This window comes from Cetorhinus maximus, chromosome 15 (assembly GCF_964194155.1).
Source record: "Cetorhinus maximus chromosome 15, sCetMax3.hap1.1, whole genome shotgun sequence".
In the NCBI taxonomy this organism is placed as follows: domain Eukaryota; kingdom Metazoa; phylum Chordata; class Chondrichthyes; order Lamniformes; family Cetorhinidae; genus Cetorhinus; species Cetorhinus maximus.
This window is the reverse complement of record NC_135893.1, coordinates 105,613,065-105,634,347: the sequence shown is the minus strand read 5'-3', so window position 1 is coordinate 105,634,347 and position 21,283 is coordinate 105,613,065. Positions and strand designations below refer to the sequence as shown.

The window sequence follows — 21,283 nt, the reverse complement described above, 5'->3', positions numbered from 1 at the left end:
TCAATGTTGAGGGCTCCCAGAGCAACTCACTTGAGTTGATGTTGGTGTCCTGGTCCACTTTCATGCTGATGTCAAAAAGTCACAGACCTGCCAACGCTACTTGGTTACCTCTGTTGACAATGGCAGTCATTGCAACTTCACAAGTTCTTTGGTTCACAGCTACATAGCACCACTTATCAAGTCAAGAGATCTGAAAGCTACAAGGTACCTTCCTTCCACACTGGCTCTGTGACCTGCTCCACTTCTGGCTATGGGTCTGTCAGCCATGGTGAACACTCCTCACCCATCCAGCCTGTTCCTGTAAACCCTACCATACTGGCTGAGCCGTCTACATCTTCCACAGCTCCAGTTCACCTTGTTCAGTATTGCAGTGTCCAGCACAGGCCCCTGTTCTGATGCAGCCATCTGATCCATCTTGCAGCTCCCAGCCCAGGCCCTCATCCTACAGTGCTAGCCTTTTTGCACATCCAGCCACTAGCCCTATTCCCTTGGTGTCTGCTCTGAGATGCTCAACTTGTCAAAGACGCCTCCCGAAACATTTAATAGATTTTACACTTCAGGGTTAATGCTAATATTTGGGGGAAGAATAAACCCCAGTGGCTGGAGGGTAGTCTACCCCTGTGAAATGTGTTTGGATGGCCAGTATGCATACAGTTTGTTGCAATTCTTATGTATTTCACAAAGCCATTTTTGTTTCTTAAGTTTAAATGTTGCATTCTTTGGGCACCCATGTTCACTTCAGAGTTCATTTTGTTGCAAAAATGCTGTTTGCATTTATTCATCTTGGTTACTTTTTTTGGCATTGTTACTTAATACAAAAGGGAATTTGATGTACAGGGAAGAGAAAAAGAAACAGGTCATGCCATTTTTCGCTATTGCCCTCTGCTGGCTGAGAGCCCATTCCCATGTTGGCTCAGCCATTTTCCATTGCTTATTGTACAGCTCGCTTTAGTGGCTGCATGAACGCTTAACGTTTTCACCTAAACACTGTTGATATTGTGATCCAGTTTGTGTGCCAACCTGAAGGTGAACTCAGCTTACTGGTGCTACATTCACCTCCCTAAATTCTACTCGTGAGTAACCTAAGTTTAGTTCTCTTTATTCTCTCGCTGACCAGGGGGAAAAAAATCTGCTATTATCATAACTCTTCATAACCTTAAGGACTTCTATGACTTTTGTTTATTTGTTGCATATCTACTGGAGGCCAAAACTGTTTTGGCTGATGGTCAAGAACCGCCCATTCGGTTATCAGAGTCTGTTTGCTTCCTATTTGGTGTTGGATGGGTGGTGGGGGGTGGGGGATGGGAGTGGGGGGTGGGGGGGTCAGCTGTGATAATGGATGTGTCAGGCAATCAATTGCAGGAGCGTAGGGTGAGGCAGTTGAATGTGGGAGGGTCATCTAATGATACCTCTGGGAATGTGTTCAACCTGAGTTGGAACCTTAGCCAGTGATGAGCTTCTCCGCAAAATGCTACCCACCAGTCCACCCACATTAGTCTGCTTATTAAACCCCATTCTTTTGTTGTGTATAGAATAGTGGATCATTAGAATCTATTACAAGACAATAATGAGATGATTATGGTTTCAAAATCACTCTAGGGCATCTATTATTTTTAGAATATATGGAAAGATATATTTACATGTACTGTGAAAGTAATGGGTCTGCTTTTATTTAATTTTTTCAGGTGGTGTAGGCTGACAGCCATTATAATCCAGGCTGCTGATGTTTGGTGACGTTTACACTGAAGACGAATGGTGACGTACAATCGTTGCAAATTTATCAAGTAATAATTTGTGGGCAAGGAATAGGAAATCATATCTGCACCACATATTAGAAGAGGTTCTTGCATATAGTTTCACATTCAGCAATGCAGTGTTAACTGTCGAACCTGCAGTGCATATGTTAAGTCAGGCTGTTAGCCATCAGCAAGAAGGAAACTGAGAAGCACAATTTGTGCCACAGTGCAGCACGTAAAAATAGTTAGTAAAAATCCAGCAGAGAGAAAACGGCAAAATGTTCCATGAACAATCAAAACGTTAAGCATAAATACTTGACACCATTTTTGTATTGAATTAGGCTATTGTGCCATTTTTCAAGTGAATATCTGAGCCATCAAGCCACAATTAAAATTGAATATACATAAATGTCATTTAAAACTACAAGTATGTTTCTACACAGGCCATTTGAACAGCTACCTTTGTAGTTTCTCTGGGCAGGCAGGGTTAAAATGGGGCTTTATGCATGTGAATGATCTTTAAGACATTATACAGTAGGTGTACTGAAAATAAAAAGTGTATTAAAAGAAAAATGCCTGCACCCTGGGAACTGGGTCTATGCTATGTGGTTATGAATGGTTTGTAGATATTGTAGAGGTTATTTTGTGAGGCTTCAATGCCAAAGCAGATCGTACATTTGGGTGGCATGAGTCAAAGAAACGGAGCTACAGTGTTAACACCAACCTATGCTCGCATGTCATGAGACTCCACATTGAGCCCCTGAAAATTACCCCTTATATGGCAGTATCATAGGATAGAGGTCACAGTAATTCAATACTGGGCATGTGAGGTTGATGGTCCTCTATTTATCCATCAATACAATCAGTTTTGTTCCCCAGAGCCTCATTAGGAATATGATGTGCCATGGTTGGTCGCCGGCATTTTAAAAAGCTAAGGGTTATTTTTTGGTCAGCAAGTTATCTGACGCCCACAGAAACTGATCAGTCTATTTAAGAGCATTGAAACTAAATTATTGAGAAATACACTGTCAGACTCACAGCTCCGGTTGTAACCCACTGGGCCAATTTATTGAACATTAAACCGTTCAATGAACGGTACTCAGTATATTTACAGGAATTACAAACTTTGCTAATCCCATCAATATTAAAAGCAACAAAGATGCTTTGCCTGTGCTAACCCTCAACATTAAAGTGACTCTTGAAACATGTCTCTCTTATTTACATGACTGTGACTAACTGAGTTGCTGACCTGTGCCTTAAATTTTGCTATTTCCATTTGCAGCTCCTCTGGACCCACCTTTCGCTTCTTCACTTGTCCTATTACCACCCTCTTTTGCTTTGCATCATCATCTCTTTTGTCAGATGAATGTATGAAATAGCAGCCTGGGGGGGCCATTCAACCCCTCGAGCCTGCTCCGCCATTCAATAGGAGATGTGGCCTTAACTCCACTTTCCTGCCTGCCCCCATAACCGTTGACTCCCTTGTCAATCAAAAATCTAACTCTGCCTTGAATAAATTCAATGACCCAGCCTCCACTGCTCTCTGGGGAACAGAATTCCAAAGTCTAATGACCCTCTGAGAGAAGAAATTTCTCTTCATCTCCATCTTAAATGGGAGGCCCGATATTTTTAAACTGTGCCCCCTAGTTCTAGATTCCCCCATGAGGGGAAACATCCTCTCAGTATCTAGCCTGTCAAGCCCCCTCAGTCTTAAGACCATAAGACATAGGAGCAGAAATTAGGCCATTCGGCCCATCAAGTCTGCTCCGCCATTCAATCATGGCTGATAAGTTTCTCAACCCCATTCTCCCGCCTTCTCCCCGTAACCTTTGATCCCCTTACCAATCAAGAACCTATCTATCTCGGTCTTAAATACACTCAATGACCTGGCCTCCACAGCCTTCTGTGGCAATGAATTCCATAGATTCACCACTCTCTGGCTAAAGAAGTTCCTCCTCATCTCTGTTCTAAAAGGTCTTCCCTATACTCTGAGGCTGTGCCCTCGGGTCCTAGTCTCTCCTACTAATGGAAACATCTTCCCCACGTCCACTCTATCCAGGCCTTTCAGTATTCTGTAAGTTTCAATCAGATCCCCCCTACATCCTTCTAAACTCCATCGAGTATAGACCCAGAGTCCTCAAACGTTCCTCATATGTTAAGCCTTTCATTCCTGGGATCGTTCTCGTGAACCTCCTCTGGACCCTCTCCAGGGCCAGCACATCCTTCCTGAGATACGGGGCCCAAAATTGCTCACAATATTCTAAATGTGGTCTGACCAGAGCCTTATAAAGCCTCAGCAGCACATCCCTGCTTTTATATTCTAGCCCTCTCGAAATAAATGCCAACATTGCATTTGCCTTCCTAACTGCCGACTCAACCTGCAAGTTAACCTTAAGAGAATCCTGGACTAGGACTCCCAAGTCCCTTTGCACTCCAGATTTCTGAATTCTCTCCCCATTTAGAAAATAGTCTGTGCCTCTATTCTTCCTACCAAAGTGCATGACCTCACACTTCCCCACGTTGTATTCCATCTGCCATTTCTTTGCCCATTCTCCTAACCTGTCCAAATCCTTCTGCAGCCTCCCCGCCTCCTCAATACTAACTGTCCCTCCACCTATCTTTGTGTCATCTGCAAACTTAGCCAGGATGCCCTCAGTTTCTTATAGGTTTCAATAAGATTATCTCTCATTCTTCTAAACTCCAATGAGTATAGGACCAACCGCCTGAACCTTTCCTCGTAAGATAATCCGTTCCCCCCCAAGAATGAATCTAGTGAACCTTATCTGGACTTCCTCCAATGCAAGTATATTCCTCCTTAAATAAGGAGATCCAAACTGTACAGTACTCCAGGTGTGGTCTCACCCATGACCTGTACAGTTGTAGCAAGACTTCCCTACTTTTAAACTCCTTCACTCTTGCAATAAAGGCTAACATTCCATTTGCCTTCCTGATCACTTGCTGTATCTGCATTCTAACATTTTGTGATTCACGTACAATGACACCCAGATCCCTCTGTACCATAGAATTGTGCGATTTCTCTTCATTTAAATAATATTCTGCTTTTCTATTTTTCCTGCCAAAGTGGACAACCTCACATTTTCTCATCTTATACCCCATCTGCCAGATTATTGCCTACTTATTTAACCTATCTATATCCCTTTGCAGACTCTGTGTCCTCCTCACAAGTCGCTTTCCAACCTATCTTTGTTTTGTCAGCAAATTTGGCTGCAATACACTCTATCCCTTCATCCAAGTCATTAATATAGGTTGTAAATGGTTAAGGTCACAGCACTGATACTTGTGGCACCCCACTAGTTAGTTTGTCAACCTGAAAATGATCCATTCATCCCATTGTTATCAGGAGGCCAAAGAGTGCCTGAAAAGGAAAATTCCCCTTTGCAAGCCCCAGAGCCCACTGGGATCCCATCAGGTCTCACTGTATGGTCTACCACAGGGTTGGTAAAATGCCAGTGGAGTTTGGAAGGAAACCCTCAATTGGCCACTTAAGTGGCTCAACTGGGCTTTGGGTGGGTGGGCAGGCTGTCTGCCACTTTTCCCACCGCTGGTAAATGGCATGACGGTGGGAAGATGAGTTCTATTTAACTGTCTGATCTGAAGATTTTAAATCCTCCACTCTTTAAACTGTAAAAGGAAATGGCTGCGGCTGACAGTGATTGTTGAAAGAAAACATCTGCTGGACTGCTTTGATTGACAGGCCAGCTAGTGTAGCATCTGTTCCAGCATTTTCATTAGAGCTCTTTGTTGACATTTCCTTAAGGACTATTTATTATGGATGCTCAACTTAGTTTGCATGCAGGGTATTAGGGACCATTGGGCAGAGGGTGGATGGTGAGGGGGGGGCGGGGGGGGCGTGGGTTGAGGGGCTAGCGGGTCTAAAATCTTCTAAAACAAATCGAATGAAGCCCCAGAAAGCCAAGGTTGGACTTCTAACAAGCACCGTTCCGTACTTGCCCGACCCCCACAGCCGCCTAAGTTTGGTTCTGCAGTCAGCAGACCCAACTCCATCTCGCATCCCCGCCCCTCAGGGCGAAAAGTTTGCGATTTGGGGCACTTTTACTGAGGTGGGTCAGATGAGTCAGGAAATTTCCCAACTTGAGGTACTCACCACAGCAGCCGAAATCTGACCCCAGCTACCAGTTCCAGATTTTTTTTTTAATTAAAAAATTTAATTTTATTAATCAAATTTACATTCCACTAGCTGCCATGTCCCCAGAGCATTAGTCTGGGCCTCTGGATTACTAGTCCAGTGACATTACCACTAGGTCACAGTCTCCCTCAGTTTAATGGTTTATGATTCATCGGACTACCCTCGTGAATAATCTGCAGACTGCGTTAGTAGCCAGCAATACCTAATTTTAATCCAATATGTAATGTCCGGCAAGTAATCTACCATAGTTTGTGGTGCTTCATATTTATCACAACCACCCCATCCATTAGAACAGTGGCTTGCTTGGACATGTCAAAGCCTCCACGTTCCATTAGTGAGCCAGGTTGTCTTGCCAATCAGCAATATTCAGATATGTCTCATCTCTTTAGAGAGAGTATTGAGTCTGCCACAGAGTATCAAAACTGATTCTGAATTCTTATCATCAGATCTGTTATCTTGGTGATATCTCACTTACTGCTGACTTCCAAGGAGGGCGATCATTAAACAACTGACAGGTACAGGGTAGGCCCTGACTAGGTGAAGTTCAGAAACAAGTAGTGTGGTGAGGGACATCTCACAAGTTGTGCAGGTCTCTGGCCACCATACTTCTGACCACATCATGGGGCTTCGACCATCGTCCAATAGATGGAGGTGCAGAGTTTCAGCAGCAGCTGCTTACTTCCCTGTAACCCAATCACCTTAGAGGCTCCCAGCCATGGACATGTCCATGTGATCTCATATCCAGCCACAAGTTGATACTTCAAGGAGCTGTCATCCCAAGCCTCAGAATTTCCTCATCAGTTATATCAGTGCATCAGCGGATGTCCTGCATGAATAAGTCCAATCACATTCGAGTCAAAAACAAAAATAAAAATACCTGGAAAAGCTCAGCAGGTCTGACAGCATCTGCGGAGAGGAATACTCTTAGTCATACGGACTCGAAACGTTAACTGTGTTCCTCTCCGCAGATGCTGTCAGACCTGCTGAGTTTTTCCAGGTATTTTTATTTTTGTTTTGGATTTCCAGCATCCGCAGTTTTTTGCTTACATCCAAGTCTTGCTCATTACCAACTGTACAATGCAGGTCCAGACGTGAGATTTAGCAAGTAGGTGTGCTCGCCATGAGCCTTAACCCTGCTCCCACCAGCCCCACCCCACCAATCCAGGGATGGGGTGATAAGCCAGACCTTGTTTTCCCTGCAAGCCATTTACCTGGTTGGAGGATTTTTTTTGTTGTGTGCCAACAATTCCCAACCATGACAGGGAATAGTTTACACATATGCCTTATATGTCATATGTCCAAACCGCAAGCTTTATATCATTGAAGAAAGTCAATAGAAAGTAACATCAGGCAGGATGCAAAACAAGTGGCTGATCCACTTTCCGGATGCCTGACAGTGATTCTCACCTCTGAGTCAAAAGGTTAGAACGTAACCTTGGCTAACATTCCAGTGCAGCACTGAAGGTGTGCTCATTGTTGGAGGTGCCATCTTTCGGATGAGATGTTAAGCCGAGGCCACATCTGCCCTCTTTAGGTGGGCGGAAAGAATCTCATGGTGTCATTTTGAAGGAGAGCAGGAGAATTCTCCCCATTGTCCTGAACTCTCCTTTTAAAACAGATTATCTGGCCATTATTGCTTTTCTGTTTGTGGGAGCTTGCTGTGCAAAATTGGCTGCCACATTTCCTACACTGGAACAGAGACCACATTTCAAAAGTACCTCATTAGCTGTAGAGCGTTTTAGGATATCCAGGGGTCATGAAGGGCAGTTTATAAGGGTAAATATTTTTTCTGTTTCCTCTTCCATGTGAATTAGGTTAGAAATGCTCCCCCAACTCCGGCCGCCCCTCCAGAACTACAATGTAGATTCGTCTCCGCACTATCAATGGCTAATTCTACCTGAGGCTGCTACATCCTCACATAGGTCTTTCAGTCATTTGGGAGGCTTTACATTGATTTTCTTTTTTTACCCTTTAAATGCTGCTGACTGCACAGCAGGAGAGGAGAGCCCAATCATTTGTTAATACAAAAGCTTTGGCCTCCCGGCATGGCTTTTACACAGAACGTTGTCTCATTGTCCAAACTAATCTAACTGGTTTACTCACTTAATACATTTTCATCAAAGGCAATGTGAATTAAGACAGCAGATATTCCCATTGGCAATCTTCACTTTGGTGCACTTAATGCACTTGTATGTCCTGCGCATGCAATTTATGTGCAGGCATCACGCTATGTATTTTAACTAATTTATTCTAAGTGGGCTAATGGCAGAAAAAGACTTAATGCATACAGGATTGTAGAAAGAGCAATTAAAAGAGCCATATATGAAATCCGCCATTCACAACTTCAAACCTAGACTGTCACAACTAACACCGACTTTGCATTTTCTGACTTTATCTTTGACATAATGTTTATTGAAGAGTCCAGTCTGACCACGTGGTACCATAAATCAACTGCTGAAGTTCTACAATAAGAAACAAATCAATGAATTTCGCTAAAGCTTACTAAAGCCCGTCCTAAAATATGTCAGACTCATCATCAAATTAAACACAAGAAACTGTCTGTGCACCAACTGTTTGCCTGTCAGTCTTTGTCAATGTCTACATGCCTGTCTTGTAACAAGAATAGGCCCCTCCCATACTCATTGAAGCAGTTTTCATGCCCTCAAGTGGTCTGCACTATTTGCCAGCCAAAGAAAACTGCGCTTTGCATTCTAAGCTGTGCAAATCTCCACATTTGCTGCTTCAGTAGCTCCTCCTCTCACTACGGTGAAGGGCCATTTACTGAGAGCACTTAGCAATACTTCCACATGGAATGACTTCAACAGCTGCCACTGCAGGACCAGAGGGTCAGAAAATCTCTCCTTTTTTAAAAAAAAAACTCAGAAAATCTGGCCAACGGGCCTCAAAATCAGCCGTTGTGAGATTAGATGGCGATGAAACCCTTGAATAGCACTTCATTAAACCAATCTGTGTAATTTGTCCAAGCTGGAATCTACTAAACATCTGGAAATTACCACAAAACATCCCATGTATTTTGTGTGGTTTCCTGTCAGACAACATTTGCAGCATTGCTAGCCTGTCCTGACTGAAAAACTGTGGTGTTGCCTCTGCTTCAAAGGCTGTAATTAAAGCGATAAGGTTAATGACTACAAAAAAGAGAACTTTGTGTGAAGGCAGCTGTATCCAGTGCACAACATGATAACCAGAGTCAAACCTATCTTTTTACAGTTTAGTACACACAAGTGTCCCATTTAGGTGACAATATTGCTGATTTGATTCATGCAGACCAACAGGGAACCATAACTTGGTACCTGATCGTTCTGCATTTCCTTACACAGGCTTTAAAGTTCTGACTCAAAACATCACGGGGAACCATTTTAAAATAAATAAACCCATTGCCACAAAATGTTTATGTTAAACTGCATTTTGTTTGAAAAAAAAAAGACAAATTTGAACCGCTATCAAAACCTCAAGATAAAACAAGTCTAAGAGGACGCTAAAATCAGTTTCCAATGACAATGCCATACAGGCTGGGCAGATCATGCTGACTTTTATTGGGATTTTAGATTTAATTGTGCAGAAAGGTATTGGAAGAGGATATCAAAAGAGCCAAGTGGAACAAACAGCCTAGTAATAGTAAAACAACTTTTGGTCATTAAAATTCTGACCATGGATAATGGCCTCACATAATATATTATTACTCTTTCAAAGAAGCTATACGCTGGGGCTTGGATTTTCCAGCTGCAATGCTGAGGGTAACTAATTCCTTGAAAATAGATTGATGTTTTTCAAGAGTGTAAAGTTAATAGAAGTAAGCTAAGAATGAGACTGAATTAGAGGTAGGGTTGTCAACGCTGGTTGACCTCCTTCCTGGAGGTTATCATAATGCCTTTCAGCTTCAGCTGCCTTGCCCAAAAAACAGCACTTTTCTCCCCAAATCCAATATTTCTATAACTAATAAATGAAACTGTTGGAGGGAAATGAAAAAAAAAAAACTTTTTTTTGAAAACGCCCTCCCGATTAACCTCCTGGGTTGCTCACAGTCACGGCCAGGAGTTTAATCTTAAATTCCTGGAAACTCCAGGACAATCCTGGAGGGTTGACAACCTTAGACAGAGGCACAAAAGCAGCCATACTGAAGAGAATCAGTTCACCTGTCTCGCATCCTCTTGCAATCTGTCATTTTTTCCTGTTTAGTGGTTTGAATACTAACTTCATTTAAATAGACTTCTTCAGCTACATTAACATTGAAGTAACATTTTTTTCCCCAAATCCTTTTCACAAACCAGACTGGACATGCAGCGCCACGGGGCTTTTATAAGCCACCTCGCCATGTGGGTGAAGCTGTCTCAAAGCCGGGAAACAGAGTTGATTAAATATTTGGGACAGATGCTCTGTATTTTGCCATTGGAGACTCAGATTAGCATCTTGTCCTTATTGATCTGGTGACTGGTAAAAGTTTTGTTTCCATATGGAACGACGGTAGGGAGCGTGCTGAAGGCCTTCAGCTCCTTGAGGTCTTTAAAAGGTCCAGCGTGGAAGCCAAACCTACTCTTAGAAAGTTGAGCCGAATTCACAAAGGAACCCAGGGGCAGAATTTTCCCTTTGGCGTGCGGGGGCCGGTCCCGTGCATCTGTGCGTAAAATGACGCGCGGGTGACATCGGGCGAGCGTCCCGACGTCACTGCACGCCATCGCGATATTTCGTTGGGCGGGCATGCCCGCCATTAATTGGCTTATGGCCCTTGACTCCCCAATCGACGCCGATTTTTCAGCACCCGTGCAATCTTCAGGTTGGCGCACGGGCAGGCGAGTAGGAGACATTTGTATAAACCTCATCCACGGGCAGGATAAGAGGGCTCACCTGGGTCGTGAGTGTGCTCTCTCAAGTATTGATTTTCAAAGTTATTGAAACTTGTCTGTGTGATCTGCAGTGCTTCAAAACGCATTCCAGCTGCACCCTTTGTCTGGACTCTTAGCCTTCAGATCAGCACACTACAGTGAGGAATCTTTTCTGGGCCTGCAGGTTAGGGAACTGAACTGTCCACTGGAGGCAGCTCCTCTGAGGAGGAAGGGAGGGCTAGAAGTGGGGGGAGGCCAGGAGTGCACATTCAGCCCCCAGGGGAGCCACCTTTGGGAGGATAGGTGCAGGTGCAAGGGACACAAGGCCAAGACGTAGACCAAGGCGGAAGGGGCTGCAGAAGACGCCACTATCCTGTTGCCAGGGCATGCAGGCGGCGAAGCAGCTAACTCAATATGTCTGAGGTGTAGTGCCGAAGGAGGCTCCGTCTCTCAAGGGAGACAGTCAACTCTTTCTGTTAAATGATAGGCCTTGACATCTCCGCTAACTGTGTGGATGAACACCCCATGCCAGTGGCTCTAAAGGTCACAGCTGCCCTCAACTTCTATGCCTCTGGTTCCTTCCAGGGGTTGGTGGGTGATCTTTGCGGTGTCTCCCAATCAGCTGTCCACACTTGTGTCAAGCACTTGGCTCTGTTCAGCCATGCATTGATTTTCATCCACTTCCGTTGGGACCAGGAAAGCCAGGCTGAGCGAGCCAGAGGCTTCGCAGCGATTGCTGGCTTCCCCCGCGTCCAGGGTGCTATAGACTGTACACATATGGCCATCAAGGTCCTAGCAGGTGAGCCCAGTGCCTTTGTCAACAGGAAGGGCTTCCACTCCATGAACGTGCAGATAGTGTGTGATCACAGGATGCTGATTCTACAAGTCTGTGCAAGGTACCCAGGCAGCTCCCATGACGCCTACATCCTCCGACACTCCCAGGTGCCGGGTCTCTTCAGTGCTCCAGCCCGGTTTGATGGATGGCTGCTGGGTGACAAGGGCTATCCCCTCAGAGGGTGGTTCATGACGCCTCTCCGCCATCCAAGAACAGAAGCTGAGCAACGGTACAATAGGTGCCATGCCTCCACAAGGCTGTGGTGGAGGGAACCATCAGTCTTCTCAAGATGCGCTTCCGATGCCTGGACTGCTCAGGGGGCGCACTCCAGTACCCCCGAGATCGGGAGTCGGTGATAATGGTTGCATGCTGCGCTCTCCGCAATCTTGTGCTGGAAAGGGGAGACGCTGTGGATGATGAAGATGTAGACACAATGGCTGCGGCTGCACACGATGAGTCCAGCAGTGAGTCCGAAGATGAGCACGCACAGGGAAATGCTGGGAGGGAGGCAGGGACACCCAGGAGGGCTTTAATCCAACGAATCTTCAGCTAGCACAATACAGATGGACCTCCAGCATGTCATCACCCTGACTTGGACATGTCCTGGAGTTCCAGCACTGCGCCCAGGTGCAGCTCTTCCAGGTTGCCCCCAAACCAGTCACGTGGGACTCAGTGTAACACATGCTATGGGTGCAGAACCCATCTCTTCACCATCCTCTCACGGTGACCTCGGCATGGGCAATATCTGCTGACCCACCCAGCAAGAGACACATGCCGTCAATGATTCAATGCAGTCCCCACACTCGGGCTTGAGGGGGGGGGGGGGGGGGGGGGTGGTGGTTGCAGCAGGGGGTAAGCCGACCTGCTGGGTTGAATGGCCGATGCCAACATGGTTCTCACCCCTGCCAGAGCGCAACAAGTCGCTGAAGTGCTTGTGACACTGGATCCAGGTGCACCGCACCACATCACAGGAGCTCACCACCCCCGCCACCTCCTCCCAGGCACGTTTCATCATGTGGGGGGGGGAGGGGGGGGGGGGGTGGTGGGTGGGTGGGTGTGTGTCTCCTCCTCCCGTCCTGGGGAACCAGTACCTCCTGCCGTGCTGCCACCTCCTCGAGGAGGGCAGCAAGGCAATCATCCAAAAAACAAGGGGCACACTGGCTCCCCCCAGCCTACCCTCCGGCCTGGCATGAACTTCATTGCCCCTCTGCACAGCCTTTCGCCCAGCCATTGCGAGCATCCTTTCCGAGGCTGCCAGGAACTTTATGCAGGCCGCCGGGTTGCCATTGGACCCGGCGGCCTGAGCGCGCCTGCCCACTCCCGCTGTGCACGGGAGTCGTGAAATGGCGACTGGGGTCCGCACCCACCAGCGCCTGCTCCCACTCCATCCCCCCTGCCAACCAGGAAATTCAGCTCCAAGAATCACCATCACCAGACTACTGTTGGCAAATCAAATGCTGAGTCCTGGCAGGTATCGCCTGTAGCTCAGTGACAGCACCTCTCACCAGAGTCAAATGGTTGTGGAACTCAAATACATAAGCTAGGTTGACACTCTAGTGCAGTAGTGAGGAGGTGCAGCATTGCTGCCTTTCAGATGAAGCAATAAATGGGGGCCCTGAGTGCCTTCTCAGATGAACATAAAAGATCCCATGGCACTCTGCAGAAGAGCAGGGAATTCTCGCTGGCGTTGTGACCAATATTCATCCCTCAATCAACATCACTAAAACAGGCTCAAGAGTCCCATCGATTTTAGGGACTTAAGCCACTAAATAGGAAAGTGTGATGTATGCAGGGTAATAGCAACTAATTTCAAACTTATTTGGATTTGGTCACATGTAAAATCCTCTCCGCTCGATTGTACTATTGAGCAGCATTTTAGAAAACAACTGAAAAAAAAAATTGCATTAAAAATATTCCTTAATCTATTCAGAAGTGGTAACTTGGTGTACTTTCACACATACAGCTGAAAATGGGTTTAATCATAAAAAATACACTTATAAACCAAGGACAGGATCTTCTGCCTGTCGGACGGGCCGGTCGGGAGCAGGTGCGGAGTCGATCGCCGCCCGCAATCGACTGCGCGTCACCATTTTACGTGGGCAGGCCAACTAAGGCACGCCCAGCGTGATGCACGCGCGTAGTGCTCGGCGCTCCCTGTGCGGGAGGGGTGGGGGGGAGGAGGGAGAGTTGGGGCCAGGGCTCTTTCGCGCATGCGCACGGAAGAGCACAGAAATCTCCCTGAGGCACGGAGCTGCCTCAGGGACATTAAGTTCAATTTGAAACTTTAAAATAAAGATAGATTGAAATTATTTAGACATGTCCCCTCATGTGACAGTGTCACATGAGCTAGGATATGTTTATGAATTGTGTAAAAAATATTTATTAATTTAATAAAACCTTCATGAAACCTCATCCCGCCCGTGGATGAAGTTTCATGAAAAATGCGAAGGCCGCTTGGGCTCTTCGCCTGCCCCCCACCCCCCCCACCGCCAATCTTAAGGTTGGGTGGACAGCTCTGCCAATTAGTTCAATTGGCTTATTAATGGCCTTAACAGGCCTTTGACAGTTCAGCGGGTGCACAGCCGAACAGAAGATCAGAATGACACCGGGACGCACACCCAACGTCACCGCACGTCATTTTACACATCGGTGTGTGGGGCCCACCTCCCCCCTCACACTGAAGAGAAAATCCTGCCCCAAGTGTCTAGTCCACCCTTGTGATTAAATTTTAAATAACTGAAAGTGAGCCATTTAATAGTTATATTGGTGTACAGTAGCCAATTTACTAGTTATGTTGGTGTACAGAAGCCAGTTTACTAGTTATGTTGGTGTACAGTAGCCAGTTTACTAGTTATGTTGGTGTACAGTAGCCAGTTTCTTAGTAAATTATATTTTAAAAGTTTAAAGCTTTTAAAAGTGCTTATTAGTGTCTTTGTGCCTTGATTTTAAGAGCCTCCTGGAGGGCCTGCAAACAAGCACAATTAACAGAAACTACCGATGGTGATTAATTTGATCTGGGGAGTGTGGCAAGTTTTGTGAAAGTTACAAGGGGTGGGGCAGCTTCTAGCGTAATGATTTTTGAACTAGCACAATAGATCGGGAAAAACATGAGTTACGCTGGGCGCAATTAGCACTTGAAATTCCTCAATCCTTTGCACTGGTTTGGCCAATTTCTTTGGAAAAACTAGGTACAATGTAGCAGATGTTTTGGCACAGAACATAAATCCTCTCTTCTCTTGTACATTTTCTGGTTGGTGAATCAGGTAAAATATTCTTTCGCTGAGCATATGTATCCCTTTTTAAAAATCTGATATAGCTCACATTTCAATACTATAGTGGGATGGGATTTCCTCCGATTATTAATTATTTTAAATGGGTTAATGCCTCTATTTAAATACATGGTAGATGAATGTGATGGAAATACATTCAACTTCCATTCTTGATTTTGCCAACTAGCCTTTCGCTCCCTATCTCTTTGCTCTTTGTATTCAATGCATGCTGGTCATTTGACAAAAACAGGAACTTTAGGAAGGAAATAATGGCTTGGAGAGAGCGCAATGGAGGTTTATTAAAATGTGTCAAGGATGATGGACTTCAGTTAAGTTGAAAGACAAGAGAAACTGGAATTATTAGAGCAGAGAAGTGTAAGGGGAGATAAATAGTCGTGTTAAGAGCTTTGAAAGAAGAGATAGGGAGAGCAACTGTTTCCCACTGACAGGACAGCTGATCACCAGAGGACATAAATTTAAGACAATTGGCAAAAGAATCAAGGGAGGAGATGAGAAGAATGTTTTTTTATGCAGCAAGCTATGCTGATTTGGAATGTAGCGGGTGAATGGGTGGCAAAAGTAGATTCAATCGTAACTTTCTACAGGGAATTGAACAGGGTAAATTTGCTCATCTACGGAGAAAGAGCAGCAGAGTGGGATTAATTTTAAAAGCCAGTACAGGCATGATGGATCGAATGGCCTCATTCTGAGCTGTAAAAATCTACAGGGCAGTATTTTTAGCTTAGCGTGAGGGCATGCACCTGACTTGCTCAAGCGTAAATAGTACGTGGCGACGTCAGGCGAGCGACCCGATGTCATCCCCCGCTCGCGTGATATTTCGGTCGGCGGGCGCGTGCAAAAGTCAGAAGTGCGCCCACTGACAATCAAGACTGCAATTAGGCTCATTAAAATTCCAACTGTCCCTGATTTTTTTCGTGGTCCGTCCAACCTTACGGTTGGCGGACGGGTGAATCTGCCAGGCGGACTTTGCATTTTTAATTAAACCTCATCCAAGGGCGGGATGAGGTTTCCGTTATCAAACTTAAAAAAATAAAACTGTATGGATAGAATTTTCATCATGTATATGTTCAGGCGACTGACCCTGATGGGTGGACATTTTTTTCCTTATTTTAAAATCTTTATTTATTGCTTTTAAATTCTTCAGCTCCCTAAGGCAGCTCTCTGCCTTCAGGGAGCTTTCATTCCACACTCCCCCCCACCGCACCTGTGCTTTCGTCAGCGTCCGCCCTCCCGCTCTGAGCATCTCAGTGCGCGTTTCACGCTGGTCGGCCGTTAATTGGCCATCCAGCACAAAATCGTGGTCAGGGGCCGATCGTGGGTGGCAGTCCGTTCCCCGGCCGCTCCCAGGGAACCCGTGCCCGCCCGCCAACCTAAAAATCCTGCCGTATGAATCAGTTAGTTGCTTTGACATTTTAACACAGAATGGGGAACACGTGATTATAGGTGGAATATTTAGCTCTGTTACAAAAATAGGCTTAAATTAAATGATTTTTTGTAGAACACAAGACAATAAAGATTCAATGGAAAACAGATGACCAAGATTATAAAGTCACTGCAAGTCCATTTACCAAGTCCATAACATCATAACCACATCCAAGGAGATAACAAAAATGCCACAAAACATATTTACAATGTCTAAAGAATGCTTGTTGAACTCACCTGTATGGAGAATGAAAAATGTGTCAAGACATTGTCCAGTGTCATTTAAACTAGGTCACTGTCTTCAGGGCACAATTACAATGTACTGTAGGCTTCTTTGATTCTGTATCTAGCTTCACTGAGCCATAACAGAAGGCGTATCAAACGCTAATGGTAAGCACACAAATGCACTGACATGTGAAGAAGCGAATTCATGATTAATTTCTTAAATGGGGTCAACGAAATGTCTCCATTCTGTGTGCACGGAACAAGGCTCACTTTGAATACAGAAAGCCTGGTATTATCAGAGATTGAACTGCTGCAGAGAGATGAGCTTCCAAGGGATCATCCTTTTAAAAAAAAGAGACCCCATTGTAGTAATCAGCCTGACAGACTTTGTAGGTTACTCCTGTCAAAATGTAATTGCGATCCAATTTAGATGCATACTGGTTCCTGCCTGCACACCGAGATCTCACCATAAAACATAATTCTATGAACTTTGACTATATGAAAATTGTAGTTGCTAATGAACGATTCATCCTTAAAACTGCATGCAGGTGGCTTTGATGCCAGCCAGTACACAAGCCAAAACGGTGGTGACGCAGATAAAGGCTCCTTGGCATACATAAATACATTCATAAACATTCTCTAATCAGGGTAGCACAAGCACTTCTGTCAGGTTAACTGGTACCCAGTGTGGTTAAAGATGGTACGGCTAAACAAAATGACCAAAGCCAGTCAAGAAAGATTTGAAAGCTATTTTATGATAATCAAAATGGTGGCAATGCTTATCCATGTTTATTAATATTGTGGAAAGTTCTGTGATGAATACAAGTAATTATCACCGCCATTTTAAAAAGGGCCACAGTGATAAACTTATATCCAAGATTATCTACATACCTTGATGTTACATACAAATAGTCTTAACAATACATGGCATGGTGAGTGTGATGATGTGTATGATAATAAGTAACTCTTTGAAAATAAGACAGAGATGATTCTTATAAGGCCCAAGAACAATGTACTTTTTACAGCCAGTGATCACTATCTTAAATGAAAACCAAAGTTTTAATTACCGTATATACTCGTGTAATGGTGGATCTTCTGTAAAAGTCAATCCCTGACTTTTGGCCAAAAAAACATTTATTTTTCATATTTCTCATGTATAAGTCGACCCCTGATTTTTTGGCAAAAATCCAAACTCTGGTACTTACCCCACCCGCTCACCACTGAAGTCAAACTCGCCCTGGTACAAACCTACTCATTGCTAGAATCATAGAATAGCACACCATTGAAGGCGGCTGTTCAGCTCTTAGTGTCTGCAAACATCAACATGTGATGTCAAGGCTACCATCTCTCTAGTGTGCACTGCGTTCCCGCCAACCCCGGCACCTAATATGGCAACACGGTATCAAGAAGGAACGGCAGATACACAGCCCTGTTCAGACTTAAAGTCACCGAGATTGAAGAGCAGACAGACAATTGTGCAACAGCCAGAGAATTCAAGATAACGGAGAAGAACGTTAGAGATTAGAGGAAGCTCTCTATACAGCTTAGGTAGATGCCCAAGAATAAATGTGCGAATAGAGGAAAGTCTAGCATGTGGCCACAGTTGGAAAACAAAGCTACAAAATACATCAATGAAAATCCCCAGAATAGACTCTCAGTTTCTTGAGGATCTGTCCAAATGTTCACATTGAAACAAGCAAGAAAATTACAGATTTCAAAGCCAGCCCTGGTTGCTGTACCAGGTTTGTGAAGAGAAACAATTTTGTACTGTGTCAGAAGGCCAAGATTTTGTAGCATCTCCGAGCAGAACACGATGACAGGCTTATCGCATTTCAGCTGCTTATAATCAAACATCAACAAAAGAATGGATACAGATTGGCCATAATAGGGAATACGGATGACACTCCCATGAATGTTGACATGCCAGCCAGTCAAATAGTGAGCAAAGTTGGAGAGAAAACAGTGTTAGTGAAGACAACTGGCCATGTAAAGAGTAGATCCACAGTTGTGCTGTCATGTATGTCCGACAGGACAAAGCTTAAGCCAACAGTGGTATTTAAGAGAAAAACCCTCCAAAAACAGCAACTCCTAAAGGAGTAGTCATCCATGTTCACGATAAAGGATGAATGGATGAAGCTGGCTTGAAAATATGACTGAGGGAAGTTTGGAGTTTCCAACCAGGAGGATTAAGTAAAGATGAAATTCTTCTCATCTGGGACATGCTCAGATTGCATTTTGTTGATGATGTTGTTGCTGAAGTTACATTGTCAGTGATGTTGCTGTGATTCCCGCCTTGTTCAACCAGTGGACGTCTCTGTGAACAAGCCCTTTAAGGATAGGATGAGAAAATAGTGGAACGACTGGATGATCGGAGCAGAAGACATTCCCCAACGGGAGGCAGCATACAGGCTCCGATGTTAGCAACCCTGTATGAATGGGTTGCAGAGGACTGGGATGAAATCATTCAAATGTGGGACATCCAATGCATTTGATGGCACAGGAGAGATTATTTGTGGAATGATATGGCCGATGATGATGTTATTGCTGATGAAGGTGATGATCCATATGATGATGCCATTCTAGGTGCAGATGGGGACAGGTTATTTAGTTCTGAAGACAAGGACGAGGGTGATTTTTATGGATTTTAATACATGTTCAGTGCATGCTCTGCTGCTAAATAGAATTATTTACTGCACTCTGAAAGGGAAACTGAATGAAATTGTATAAATTTGTATATGTAGTTTCGTTTTTAGTTAATTTGATGAATTTTACACAAATTAATGTCTGTTTACATGGGGGTTATTATTTATTAATAAATAAAATTCAATAATAAAAACACTTTTGGCTCCTTTTGTGCCACTTTTGGGGGCAGGGTTGGTGGGAACAGTTTCCGACCTAGTAACTCAGCGATAGCGAGGTGATGGCAGAGGGTGGATTTCAATTCCTTGAAACTATTACTCATGTAAAAGTCGACCCCCTACATTTTGGCTAAAATTTTAGTCTTAGAAACTTGGCTTTTGCATGAGTATATACGATAACATCCTTCCTTTCAGTTGTATCTGTTGACGTTACAAGTAAATACATCATGTCATGGGAGCAATATTGAAATGGACCTGTCAGATCCCACAAGTGAGAAAACAAAATCACGCATCAAACCGCTGATACAGCTGGAAGACTCAGAGCTCAAGTGAAGAAGCATTAGTTGGTAGGGTTGATGACATAGACGGGATAGATGGCAGCACTGCTTGGTAACGTTCAACATTACAAGTGGAAGTCATGTTGAAGATGGACAAATCGCATTGCTTACTGATGTCAAGACAGATATTGTGTGGAATGCAAATTAGGACCAAGAGGAATATATAACTTTGGAGAATATATCAATCATTCCTTGGTTTTAGCTCAAAGGTATTATGTGATGGTTAACTAACTGGGGATGTTTTAGTTAATGACATTCTGAAAAAGCAGCTCTCTGATATTTGAATGGACTTTATTATTAGAAACACACTGGATTAGGAGGAACTCTTGTTAAAATACTGAGTGAGCGCAGTTACATAGTATACTGACTACAATACCCTGCACTGGTGAAGACCACATGCTGTTTTATGATAAATGGTACTGTGAAGCTTTGCTGACTGGTGTCAAAGCACTCTGAAATGACACTTCCCAGCAACACACACAGAAAATTTGGCACAATTTTCCAACATTGTGTTAGATGTATCTTAAGCGGAATGAGGCAACACAGTAAAAGAGAATTGCCAGTTGTGTGGCCTTGATTTGAAATCAGTTTTCTGTTCTGTATAAATATCACCATCAGAAGTCAATGGCAATGAGCTCAACAGTAAACACCTGTACATAACAGTAGAAATGTAACAGAAAACCATTTTATAAAGTCAAGCCTATAGTAAACACCAAATATGGCTTTCAATCCAAACACTCTGGATAATCTTTAAATGTTAACGATCATTACATCCGACTCAGCAGGTTTCACAGCATCAGAATCAGCTTAGATAAATGTGATGACTCGCTTCTTCTGATAAACGGAGAGTAGGGTGAAGGGATCAATAGGTCTAGGTATTAAAATTATTAACCTGCTCCATTAAGTCAGCATGAACTTGGAGATTTAATGTAGAGGTTTCTGCTGGAAATCACTCATGTTGCAAAGTGCTGCATTACACTAAATTAGCTTTCAGTGACTTTGATTGAAGCCCTTTATTATCTTTGTACTGGTTGTGGAGACTGAATTCATAACTAGGAAAGTCATTCCATTCACATATTTCAACAGTGAATTTAAAAATAAAATGGATCCAAACATCTTTGAAGTTTGCGTGGAATCTGTCTGGGCAAAATAATTTGAGTTGCATCATTCAGTCAAAGTTCCCCTACTTTGTTTATTCACATTTTTTTGTGTAATTATATCTCAATCCTGTCTCAGATATGATATTCAGGTCCTGCTATGCTGATGTATTTGCTAAAAACAGAGCAGGTGACTGACTGGGTTGTCTAATACAAGTGATTGTATTACCAGAATAAAGAATGCAAATAAGTTACATTTTGTGAAATAAAAACTAAACTTTCTTGAATCGTCTTTCATGAGCCTTGATGAACACAATTCTTTCACAGGTAGGTGTTTATGGCCTCCTATCCATACAGAAAATAAATTATTTATCTTGATGCACAGTAGGACCCAGCAGTTTAAGACAAAAGATAACTATTTAATTTCACAAAGATTACAGGGACAAGCGCAGGTGAGGTAGGTCACTCAGCCC

General features: G+C 43.9%; 1 protein-coding gene across 1 annotated transcript in view; it reads right to left on the bottom strand.

Annotated features, from left to right (window-relative positions):
- xylt1 (xylosyltransferase I) overlaps positions 1 to 21,283 on the bottom strand; it is a 284,788-nt gene that overhangs the window by 80,721 nt on the left and 182,784 nt on the right. The window lies entirely within an intron of this gene.